We start from the raw sequence: 13392 nt of genomic DNA on the forward strand, positions 1-13392 counted from the left end.
GCTCCAGTTAGAAGAAGTTATTTAGAAGTTATGTGTTTATTATTTGTGTAGTGAAGAATATATGAGACATATGTGGAGCATATGTGATTATATTGCCTGTTTTTCATAGGTAGACGTACCCCAAATAGAAATACAGACTCTAAATCAGGATGGGGGCTGATATTTCATTGGAGAAAAAAGGCGTATTATGTCATAGAACACCTTATCCTGATTATATGCAGTTCTGTGATCAGTGGTGTATAATGACAAGAGATCATTAAAATGTGTTTTGCAGTGTATGGAGCATTTAATAGTGATAAATTAACTTGGGTTGGAAAAAAAAATGAAAAGAGAAAAAATGTAATAAGAATAAAGCATCTCTCTTAAAAGTACAGCGTACAGCAGATTGAAACATTTGTAATAATTGCATAATTTGTATGAGTAATCTAAATTGAATGCAGAGATCAGCCCGTGAGCTAGCGTAGATCATGTCCTTAAACCATCACTTTCCTAAACAAATACATTTACAGTATATGCTGCTGGGACAAGTACAGCAGGCTGCTGCTGCTGGTATACCTTTTTGTTGTTAAACACATTCTTAAATTCTGAAAACAGTGTTACAGATTCAGATTTTAGTGATCAGACAGATAGAAATACGTAGAACCTGTGCAAACAGACAATGTCACAGAATCTGCGTCAGATTAAACTAAAGTTTACAGGGTTAAATAGAAGATGAGTCAAGTCAAGGAAAGAGAAAAAAAAAAAGAAAAGTGCAGGTTGACATTATTGTTGCCAGGAAAAATGAAGTGCTTAGAAGTTTAGAATTTCCCAGACCAAAAAACAGAATTTTCAAAAGAGCTGTAGATACTTGGAGATTTCTTACATTGTCATTGTTACATGAACCTATAGAGAAGGGATGAAACTTGCTCATTATAGTAATGTGATTCATTAAGCACATTACTATTAGCGGCCGCTCATTGGCTCCTCCACGTGGGTCCCAGCCAATGAGTGACCACTAATGGAAGCGGGCTGGCGCCCCTGCACTAATGATAGCTCAAGCCCAGAGCTGTCATTAGTGATACTGTAACAATATGCCGTAGAGTCTTTTTTCAGTTTCTCAGGGGCCCTCTTTGGATTACTGTGGAGAACATCGTGGGACAAAAGGTGAGTATTGGATCTTTTTTTACAGGTACTTCCATTGGATACTTTACGTTGAGAAGGGGACGTGAACGCCTGGAAGAAGGTGAGTATGTATGTATGTATGTAATAAAACTTTATTTTCACAGTGTGTGTGTCTTTTTTTTATACATTTCGTTACAGGTGAACTACAGGTACCAGTGTTCCCTTAATGCCCCGCATGCTGGTACTTGTGGATCTCCAAGTACCAGTATGCAGGGGAGGCTGGCTGGGACCTGCAGTTCTGCTGTAAAGACAATGTTGTTAATTCAATTTTTAACACTAGACCTACACTATCAACCCGCCACCCAGCACCCAGGGGTGGCGGGGATAGCCCCGGGTTATCAGCCTAGGCCAGGGGTGCCCTGGATAGGAGGGCCCCTTTATTGAACGGGTCCCCAACTCCCCAGGGATCCCTGGCCTGGGCTGACTAGCGGTCAGGGCTGATGCTGCGGCTGGGAGGCCCAGTGAAAGGTCACCCCTGGCTGTGGCATCAGCCCCCCGCTAGAAAGGGTCAAGTGCTGATTTTAATTTTAGGGGTACCCCTACGCAAATTTTTTAGCCCTATAATTAAAACCAGGACTGGCCCTGCAGCCTGTGCTGGTATCTAATTTATGTTGGTCCCCTACTCGTTTTGTTCCCCGTAATTTTAGGTACCAGGACAGGCTGTCAAGTCTGGGGCAGGTTAAGCTTTAGGAGGGGACCTTATTTCATTTTTATTCTTAATTATTCAACTAATTTTTTACAGGTCTTAACTAGGGATGTGCAGGCTCGGATAGGTTCGAGTTTGCACGTGGAGTTCGGATTTTTCCCTCCAAAAAAACGGAACTCAGAACGAGGCAAAACGTCATCTTGCATGGACGAACATCATCATTCCTGGTCTTTTGTCCAGGAATGATGATGTTCGTCCATGCAAGATGACGTTTTGCCTCGTTCTGAGTTCCGTTTTTTTGGAGGGAAAAATCCGAACTCCACGTGCAAACTCGAACCTATCCGAGCCTGCACATCCCTAGTCTTAACACACAAGCAGCTTACACATATCTCACTGATATGTGCAGGCTGCTTGCTCAGGTGAGTTTGGAAGAGAGAAAACACTGCAATCTCGGGTGAGTGATCTCATCTAAACTCTCCTTAAACTCACCTCTAAACTCACAATTTGGAAGAAAAAACTTGATCTGCTTCACTATCGAAAAACTCACTTTCAGCTAAACTCACTTCTTAGTAAATTTGCGAGTTTGATAAGGGAAAACTCACCCGAGTTTTGGTGAAGCAAAGTGAGTTTAAAAACTAAAAAACTCGACCAAACTCGAATCTTAGTAAATTTACCCCAAAGAGTTTAGAAGAAATTCAGTTGAAAAGCAGATTATGGACAGAAATATGAACCTACAGTATATACTTCCTATATACAGAGCACAATTGTAAACTTTCATCCAGATAAATGTAACTGTAATGGTAATTGTTGTACTTTTTTGAATATTTTCAGAGTGAGAAACTGTCTGTTTATGTACTCAGTACGTCAGTGTGCGTTACCACTCTCTACGTATCCCCCTCCCAGAACCGAAAGCTTCACTTAAGAAAAAAAAAAGTTTTCTCCAAGGGGAAAAGATGCTTTAACTCTCACACAGCATGAGATTGTGCTTGTATTCTTCCATAATAGGTTTGTATCTTAGCCAAGAGTATTGATGAAAGTAGGATGAGACATAGGACCTCATTCAGAGTCGGTCGTTGCGGCTGCACGGTCGTACGCCACCGATGTTCGCTAAACTGCGCATGCATGAAGTTCGCAATGCGCGTGCACAAACTAGCTGCTACGATCAGAAATTTCTCTCTCCTTGAACACAGCCGGGTCGGTAGTTTGAGTGACAGAATGAGGCGTTTGTGGGTGGTAACAGGGGAAGTTGCTTGAAAACGGGGGTGTGGAGATCCGAACGCAGGCATGCCTAATTATGTGAACGGCATTTTATGGGAGTGCATAATTATCAAAGTAGTGTCATGGCACACGTGACATGGGTGGTTTGTACACTGACCTGATCGTAGTGCTTAAGAGAGGGTATGGTCAACCTTAAGCTCTATGACCAGTTCCGATGGTTACCGATGGTCTCGATTAATCCTTATGTGGCCGGAGATGACGTGTAATGTGTACGAGAAGGGGCGTATTTTTAGTCTTACGGCCGCATCCTCCCCTTGGTCGGCCAGCTAACGATCCGATCCTAAGGACGCAACTTGCGAGTGCATCATTTGCATATTCGGCCCCTTTTCCCTTATGACCGTGCAGCCGCAACGACCGACTCTGAATGAGGTCCATACTCTTTTTATTAGATACATAGTATCTACATAGTGTTGTAAAAAGAGGTAATATTCCAAAAATGTCACAAAACAGTTTACAATATTTGTTGAATAACCTGCAATTTTTTTTTTTGTATTCTTACAGGTGACCTAGTCCTTATCTAACAGTGATCTGCTGTTATAATTCCAAGTTATTTCAGACTTCAGTAAGAGATACTAAACAATTGTGGTTTTTTGCAGAAGCAGGTTACAAAGTTTAATGAGTTAAAATCCAACTGTATACTGATAAGTTTAAATATACAGGACTTTGTTTACCACCAAGTCGAAGACATTTATATCCTTAAAAGGGTGGCATTAATTGTTAAGAAGAATTGCATCTATTTGTTTTACATACTATTGTTTAGATATTTAATAATGCTCAACTTAAACATGTTCCTACAGCCAGTTTTTCTCGATGAGAGATTGTACTTTTGACTCCTACCAATGTTACAGTTCACAGATGTCATATTTTGAATCGTTCTACATTGGTCTTTATCCTCAACAGGGGGGAATATAGTTGATTAAGGTTGATGGTGAAGAAAAGGAAGACAATGAATATGTTTGCAATAATGAAATATAAAAATATTTTACAAAAATTAAATGCATGAGTTAAAACTTTCCTGTTAGAACAGACATTGCTGACGTTCAATTAGTTAATCCTGACTTGATTCTCTTTACTGATGATAGCTGTTACAGACAGACACATAATGTTTTTTTTTTTTTGTGATAGGGTATGCAGTAACTACCACACTCAATGCAGGTAGCTGAACGTACAGCATTGATTAGAGCTATTGGAAGCATAGGGGTTACTGCATAGCTTTGGGAACTACAATTTCACATGCACAAACAGTTAAAAAACTGATAGAGGCAATATAGTTACCAAAAACAAGTTGCAGTAATTAAGTTACAGGCACATACTAGTCTGATATTATTTCCATGGGGAACAGATTAGCTGACAGGGTGGTATGAGAGACAGCTTTATGTACAAGTGAAGAGCCAGATATAGACACTCAGTTGATGTTATTTAAGGATATTACATTTGAACAATTGAGACAATATCAGGAAAAAACTTGTCATAATGAGGTCAATGTTTCGAAATTAAACCGTTTTTACAAAAGAGAAGATGGTATTTGGGTATTTGAGTAGAATTAAAAATATTATTACCAGCCCTTGCAGAAGGTATTCATGGGTTAGTACATTTAAGAGCAGACAATATGCTCCAGAATTTATATTAGTAGCCTGATCTAAATGTGAAAGTTGTGTAATTTGCTTGAGAAACAATGTGAAGAAATTGGTACCTACTAAAACATTTGCCAAATACTACAGATAATTGATTTTAATCATTTACTAAAGTAAAAAGGGGTTTAAAGTAAGTTCTTCAGGATGTTTTAAAATATATTGTTAACATGTTTTTAGACACTGCTAAATATATGGAATTTACTGATGAGTATATGCTGAAAAAGATTTTGCAAGAATTTGTATGTAATACCCCTTTTCCACCTAAATTCCGGGTCTGACCCGGATTTGGAACAAAGGCCCTCATTCATAGCCGCTCGTTAGCGGCAGTACGCTTGTTCCGAGCGATGTTCGCACATCTGCGCATGCGTACGGTTTTTAGTACGCATGCGCGAACCAGTCAGTGCGGCCGAAAATCGTTTGTACGCTATATAGCGAGTGCCTGCTATTTTGAGTGACAGAATGAGGCGTATGTGGGTGGTAACAGGGGAAGGTGCTTGAAAACGGGGGAGTGGAGATCCGAACGCAGGCGTGCTTAAAGGTCAAAACGGGCGTTTTAAGGGTGTGCATAATTAATACAGCAGCGTCATTGACCACGTCACTTGGTTTTTTTAAACTCAGAACTGCTCGCAAAATAGCGGTTGAAAAAACCAACCACAAGAATAGCGAGCAGTTCATACGCTGTACGATGTACTCGATTAATCTATTAAATAGCAGACATGACGTATGGTGCGAGCGGCCAGGGGGCGTTTTTAACAAATAAACGAGCGTATGTTTTGCTCGCTCGTTCAGACTTAGAGGTGTGAACAGACTGCAATGTGCGAACGGATCATTTGAATAGCCACCCCTTGTTTTTGAACGAACGACCGCAAATAGCGAACGGCTCTGAATGAGGGCCAAAGTTCCTATCCGGATCAGACCCGGAATTTTGCCGGTGCTGACTCGGGATATTCCCGAGTCAGCGCAGCTCACACCGCAGTCGGGTCTGCATAGACCCGGCTTTTGCGGAGTGAAAGTGGACGCTTGGAGATGACGTCATCTCCAAGCGCCACTGAAGGCGGACCAATCGGCCGGCTAGCAGCGCACTCCAGGTCATCATGACCCGGAGTGCGCTGTTCCCATAGCAGGGTTTCACGGGCTACGCCCGTGTTAAACCCTGCTAGTTACCTGGGTTGGATTGCCGGGTCACTCGACCCGGCGATCCAACCCTCTGCCCTTTTACACCAGGGAGCTGCCCGGGTTAACCCTTCAAAAACCCGGGTTTTAGCTCCGGTGTAAAAGGGGTATAAGGTATAGTTTAACTAGTGTTATTGAAAGTAACAGGGGAACTCATTTTACAGGGAAAGTTTTTCAAATGAGTGAAATGATAGAATCAAAGTTACACACATTATATTAGACTTAATGGTGTTATAAAAAAATAGGCTAGTTAAACTTACAAAGGAGACAGGAATGACATTGTTTGAATCCCTAACTTTGGTGCTTCATAGTATTAGAATCACACCTAAGCCTCATCTCAGTCTCTCTCCTTATTAACTGTCACTTGGACTTCAACCAAGATGTGTTACTAAAACAAAGACTGATTTGAACTTACAAAATTATTTGACTGTTCGATATATTATACAATTGTCTAAGCAGCTACAAGAAGACATTTGGGAAGCTCAACAAGATATTTAACTATTTCTAGCGTTTGATCCAGTGGATGAAATACAACCTATAGACTGTGGCATGATGAGAAGTTTGTTACGCTCTGATTCCCTTACAGAACAAAGGGATGGACCTTGTAACACACTGCTGACTACAGATACAGCTATAAAGGTTACTGAGAAGGACATCTGGATCCATGGCTCGCACTGAAAAAGGTCAGAGCTTAAAGGGGAAACACGACTCAGACTCAAGTGCTGATATAAAGACTGAGATATAGAGACTAAGTTGCATTTATGAGAATTCTTCAATCAAGATTGATGCTTACAAAAGACTATGGGCCTGATTCAGAGCCGGACGCAAGTGGCTGCTCGCTCGCTCCGAGCGATGTTTGCCCAACTGCGCATGCGTACGGATCGTAATACCCATGCGCGAACCAGTCAGTGCGGCCGAGAATCGTGTGCTCGCAAAATAGCGAATGCCTGCTATTTTGAGTGACAGAATGAGGCGTATGTGGGTGGTAACAGGGGAAGGTGCTTGAAAACGGGGAGTGGAGATCCGATCGCAGGCATGCTTAAAGGTCAAACGGGCGTTTTATGGGTGTGCATAATTAAAACATCAGCGTCATTGACAACGTCACTGGGTTTTTTTTAAGCCAGAACTGCTCGCAAAATTGTGGTAGCAAAAACCAACCACAAGAATAGCGAGCAGCTCATACCCTGTTCGATGTACTCGATTAATCTAATAAATAGCGGACATGACGTAGGATGCGAGCGGCCAGGGGGCGTAGTTTCCCAAAAAACGACCGCAAGTTTTGTTCGCTCGTTCAGACATAGAGGCGTGAACAAACCGCAAAGAGCGAACGGTTCATTTGAATATCCACCCCTATTTTCTGGACGAGCGAGCGCTAATTGCGTCCGGCTCTGAATCATGCCCTATATACATATAAGCTGATGACAAAGAAAACTTTTTTGAGACTTGTTTACTTTGGAAAGAGGAGAGAGAGGGCGAGCAGAGGTTTATGGCATGAGTTCACAGCCAGTAGTGTAGATGATGGAGTTTATTCTAACAAGTCCTTTCCTTCCATGACCGGTGTCAGGAAGTTGATTTATCACCTGTTGAATAGTGCATTTGAGATGACTGTACTAAACCACTAGAAGACAGGTGTATACTATGGTGTATGGATATTACTCAAAAGAATATCCAATTCAACAAAAAATATTCATTGATGAGTAAAGTATTAAATGCTACTAATTGTTTGATTTGTGCCAGAACCATTGTTGAGTTGAAATTTACTGAAGTTACTAAGATAATTACCATACAAACAAGTGAGAATTGTGTAATTAAAAGTGTAATTAAAAGTTGTGAAGAAAAGAAAAGGGGTTACTGATAACTATAACTGATAACTATAACTAATAACTATAACTTAACAAAACCACTAGTAATTGTGTTAGCTCCATATGTAAGTCAAAGTGTTCCAATAAGAAAGTCTATGAACTAAAGCAGACTATGCCTCAGATTTGGACAACTGCAGGGATGTTTACTCTTCCAATGCTAGAACACTCCATACAAGTAGGAAATGTTGAGTCAGAATATTGTAATAAGATCATTACTGTGTACAAACCCTATGTTCCTCACTGTACTGAACAATGCAAGGAAAATCTAAAAAGAGCTGAATGTATAACATGTACAGTAGGTTTTTAAAATGAGGCATTTGATTATATACTACCAATGAGTGTTCCCAATAGTGAGACAAATAGTGAGACAGATCATATAGTTCAGACATATTAGGAAAGTTAGTTGCTACAGTGGTATTAGGGTTTTATGTTCTTGTCTTGTTATCAAATAATCTTTATTATATATGTGGAAAGTATACATAAAAATGGTTGATAATTAATTATGAATATATTTTCTATTTAGGCAAACTGATACTATAATTTTATGTTATAACTCATGATAATTTGTGAAAAGTTATTTTGCAGGATACCAGATGTTTTACAAGAGAAATTGGAGCTCATTCAGACCATCTCACTAGATGCGTTCGCTCGCACACAGCATATGCAAATCATGCGCACACTTATCAAGGTAGGCGATCGCACGGCATGGCATTAGCATGCCCACTATGTCTTGGCATGCGTACACTTTGTGTATGCAGATGCCCACCAGCCATTCTTATGACGCCCACTTGCACATGTCATCTCCTGGAAGTGCATGAAAACATTGGTACATCGAGGACCATTGGATGCGATTGCAGTGTTTGAGGTAAACTATACCCTGCTGCAAGCACAGTGATCACTTCAGTGTGAAATACAACCAAGTGACGTGTTCTATGATGCTGCCTTTTTTATTATGCATGCCTCTGAAATGGCGTTGAGACACTCAGGCATGCCTGCGTTCGCACCTCCACTCCGCCGTTTCTAGTGGCCTACCCCTGTTACCACCCACAAACGGCCTCTCCTGTCATTCATTCTCCTGGGCTGTCTATGCTGGGCAAGCAAAAGCTTCCCGATCTCTTGCAGTGGTTTGCGCACGCGCATTGCAATACATACGCATGCACACAATGCGAACCATCGGCAGCTACGAGCGAACGCATCCTAGCAAGAGGGTCTGAATCAGCTCCATTGTTCAAGTGAATAAAAAATAAATTTCCCTGATTGATGCTTCAGTGAAACACTGTGTTGGTACCACCTTTGCTAACATCCTTACGTATGACAATTGGGAATATTTGGATAATCAAAATGAAATTATTGAACTGGACAAATTTATTGAGAATGAGACTGAACTTTATGATAAGACATTCATATATGCTGGCCATGAATTAAAAGCATTCCGGAGTTAACTGTTACAACACCAATTAACACTGATTGCTTAGTTAATTACACAGATTGGAGAATATTGTCTGAATTTTTAAACAAATCTTGGAGTTCACTGTTGTAATTATTTGACCAATTATACTTCAGAATATATTACCAAATACAGTATGTGGATGAGGCTCATGATATGAAAGAAGAATTTCTATGAGTACATTATGATAAAGACTGAAAAAGATTTATGATGGTCATGATTAGATTCTAATTTTTGATTTTCAGGATTATAAAAGTGGTTTTCAAACATATTTTTATGCACTGACAAAGTTTATTCTTGTGATCATAATCCTGATTCTTCTTATCTCTGCATTCTGTAGAGTTAGCTTATAGTGTATTCAGATGGCTACTTCAAAAATGAGAACACACAAAAGTGAAAACATACAAGAGATGAAGGTTGATGAATATTACATCCCAATGTAATCCACAAAATATAGCACATGTATAATGTGTATATTTAAAGGGTGGAATTGTGGAAGCTTAGTTTATAAGAAACATTATATTTATCATAATACCATATTTACATATGATTTATAAAGAATAAAGAATACAGCTAATGCAATTTAATGTGTGACCTTTGTAAGTAAATGAGTTAAGTTGTCTTTAAGAAAACACCCTATAAAAGTTGTTTATCTGAAGAACCTGGCCATTTATATGTAGTTTAGGGCTAAGGTAAGATACAAACCAAATATAGTGATACACAACCTATTCCTATTCTATTGCCAAAGAAAGGCCAAAAAGAATAAACCTTGTCCAATCTGATGAATGTTATATTTGAATATGCCAAATGTCATTATCTGCTTGCATAATGTGGAATAATGTAGAATGTTCTAGAAGTATGTTGTAAGTGGGTGTATTAACTGAAGATTGTAATGAAGATATCAAATCCCTATAATGAAATCAATCATTGTTAGTGACTGCAGCTAATCCTGGGAGAACGGTGTGCGCTCCCAGTTAAGGGCTAGATCTATTTATATAATTAATTAATGAATGACAATTCTTAAGTATATTGGATTGGAGTCTATTACTTTATGCAACAATGGAACACCTGGTAAAAATTTATATTCCACAATAGTGCCACCAGTAGTGCCCCCAGTAGTGCACCTTATATAGTGCCCCCGATAGTGCCCATTATACAGTGCCCCAATAATAACCCTTATACAGTGCCCCCAGTAGTGCCCGGTATATAGTGCTGCCAGTAGTGCCCCTTCTTCAGTGCCCCCAGTAGTGCCACTTATGCAGTGCCCCTTATGCAGTGCCCCCAGTAGTGCCCAATATATAGTGCCCTACTTCATTGGTTACAATTTCAAATGGCTTCAGCAGCAAACAGTGGTGTAACTAGTGTATTTGGAGCCCAGGGCAAAATAAAATAATGGAGCCCCACCCAGCCATGTGTGTGCGCTGAAGGCACACAAAAAAAAGTGGGCATGGCCACAAGGAGTGTGGCCACTGAAAAATGTCAACATGACACACCACCATTTCTCATCACTCTGTGAACATTCCTTTCCATTCCATACGCACCTTAATGCCTCCAGTAGTAGTGCCCCTTATGCAATGCCCCAGTAGTGCCCCTCATGCAATTTCCACTGTAGTAGTAACCCAAATGCAATGTCCTCAGTTGCAGTGCCTCCTATGCAATGCCCTTTGCAGTACTGCCCCTATAGAGTGCCCCCAGTAGTGCCCCTTATACAGTACCCTCAGTAGTGCACTCTTATACAGTGCCCCCAGTAATGCACTCTTATACAGTGCCCCTTATGCAGTGCCCCAGTAGTGCCTATTATACAGTGTCCCTTATGCAGTACACCTTATGCAATGCCCCCAGTAGTGCCCCTTATACAGTGCCCCCAGTAGTTGTGCCCCTTATGCAGTGCCTCCAGTTGTAGTGCTCCTTAAGCAATGTTGTAGTGCACATTATGCAGTACCCCCAGTAGTAGTGCTCCTTATGCAATGCCCCCTGTAGTAGTGCTGATTATGCAGTGCCCCTTTTGCAGTGCCCCTATTAATGCCTCTTAAGCAGTGTTCCTTTTGCAGAGCCAATATATAGTGCCCCTAGTAGTGCCCCTTATGCAGTGCCCCCAGTAGTGCCCAATATATAGTCCCCCCAGTAGTGCCCAATATACAGTGCCCCCAGTAGTGACCAATATACAGTGCTCTCAGTAGTGCCCCCAGTAATGCACCATATATAGTGCCCCCAATAGTGCCCCTTATACAGTGTCCCCAATAATGACCCTTATACAGTGCCCCCAGTAATGCCAAATATATAGTGCCGTCAGTAGTCCCCCTTCTTCAGTGCCCCCAGTAGTGCCCCCAGTAGTGCCCCTTATGCAGTGCCCCCAGTAGTGCCCAATACATAGTGCCCCAGTATTGCGCCTTATAGAGTGCCCCTTATTCAGTGCCCAATATTAAGTACCCCTTATGCAATGTCCCCTATAGTGCCCTACTATACAGTGCCCCCAGTAGTGACCAATATATAGCTCCCCCAGTAGTGCCCCTTATGTAGTGCTCCCAGTAGTGCCTATTATATAGTGTCCCCAGTCTTGCCCCTTATTCAGTGTCCAATATAAAGTGCACCTTATACAGTGCCCCAGTAGTGCCCCTTATACAGTGCCCTCAGTATTAACCCTTATGCAGTGCCCCCAGTAATGCCCAATATATAGTGCCCCTTATACAGTGCCTTCAGTAGTACCCCTTATGCAATGCCCCAGTAGTACCCAATATATAGTGCCCTTTATACAGTGCCCCCGTGAGTGCCTAATATACAGTGCCCCTTATAGAGTGCCCTCAGTAATACCCCTTATGCAGTGCCCCAGTAGTTCCCAAATATACAGTGCCCCCTGCAGTAGTGCCTTTTACACATAAGACACACACAGACACACACAATACAAATTTACATCCCAGAATCGCTGCTCCTGCACCAGCACCCAGCACCACTGTCTGCTGCTCCTGTCCCACATGGCACCTTCACCCAGTGCGGGAGCCAGAAGTCAGAGCTCTTGAGTGAGCTCAGCCCAGCCCAGCTCCGGCCGAGGGTGCAGCAGCCAATAAGAGTCAGACATACTGCAATGCTAAAACAAACACATTGCTGCTGCCGATGGCATGTTTGTTTTATGTGTAGTGCCGTGGACCGCAGGTGCCCTGGACTGCAGCCAGTGGCCGGCAGTGCCCCCACTCTGCCTGGTCTGAAGGCACCCAGGGCACATTCCCTACTCAACCCTTCCATGCTTTGCCTCTAGTAACAAATAAAGAACTTGAGTGCAACATACTTAACAAAATCGCTTAGTTTCATATCTTCCTTTAACCTCTTTAGCTGCTTTTCCAGTATTTTAATTAAGGGTATGACATGACTCAGGATGGCAGTGTCTGATCTTACTTCATCGTTTGCAATTTCAAAAGGTGTCAGTAGCTTTCATAAAACCAAGAGTATTCTCTGGTGTGCAGCAGTAATGTGTTAGCATGTCTCCCACTGCCTTTCACATGGCTTGATGTGAACATCATGATGGCTTGTTGCTATTACTTAATTTGCTAAAGTATATAAAGGGTGGAATTCCACCTAGTTACTACTTCTTGCTTCAGTTGTTGGCTTGGCAAATGGAACTGTTTTTGCTGCTGCAATGTTCTATATGTGGTTTCTGAATGCCGAAAATGCACCGAAATTTTACATTCACCAAGTTGTAATGCTTGTACAATGTTACTTGTGTTACTGAAAATGTCAAATCCTGAGGGGATTATTATCAGGGTAAGCCATTGTCCTATCACATCACTGAGTTTTTCCAACAGATTGACACTGACATGTTTTTAAGGAATACATACGAATTACCGCTGGACACAAGTCCGGCGGTTCAAATCCCGACAGCGGCAGGCCGACACGGCTGAAAATCCCAATCGTCCCCAGGTAAGTATCAACTAACCTAACCCCCCTAACCCTAACCCTCCTTAGGGGTGCCTAACCCTAATCTTCCCCCCAGTGCCTAACCCTAATCCCCCCTCTAAGTGCCTAAACCTAACCCCCCCTTCCCCACCACCTAAACTTAAGTCCCCCGGGGAGGTACCAAACCCTAACCCTCCCTCCTCCTAGCCTAACCCTAACCTCTGGGGGGGTGCCTAACCCTAAGTTGCCCCCGGGAGCCCTAAACCTAACCCTTCCCCGCCGCAGCTGTCCACAGCGGCGCCT

Source organism: Taudactylus pleione, unplaced genomic scaffold (genome assembly GCF_031769625.1).
Source record: "Taudactylus pleione unplaced genomic scaffold, aTauple2 ptg000054l, whole genome shotgun sequence".
Taxonomy (NCBI): domain Eukaryota; kingdom Metazoa; phylum Chordata; class Amphibia; order Anura; family Myobatrachidae; genus Taudactylus; species Taudactylus pleione.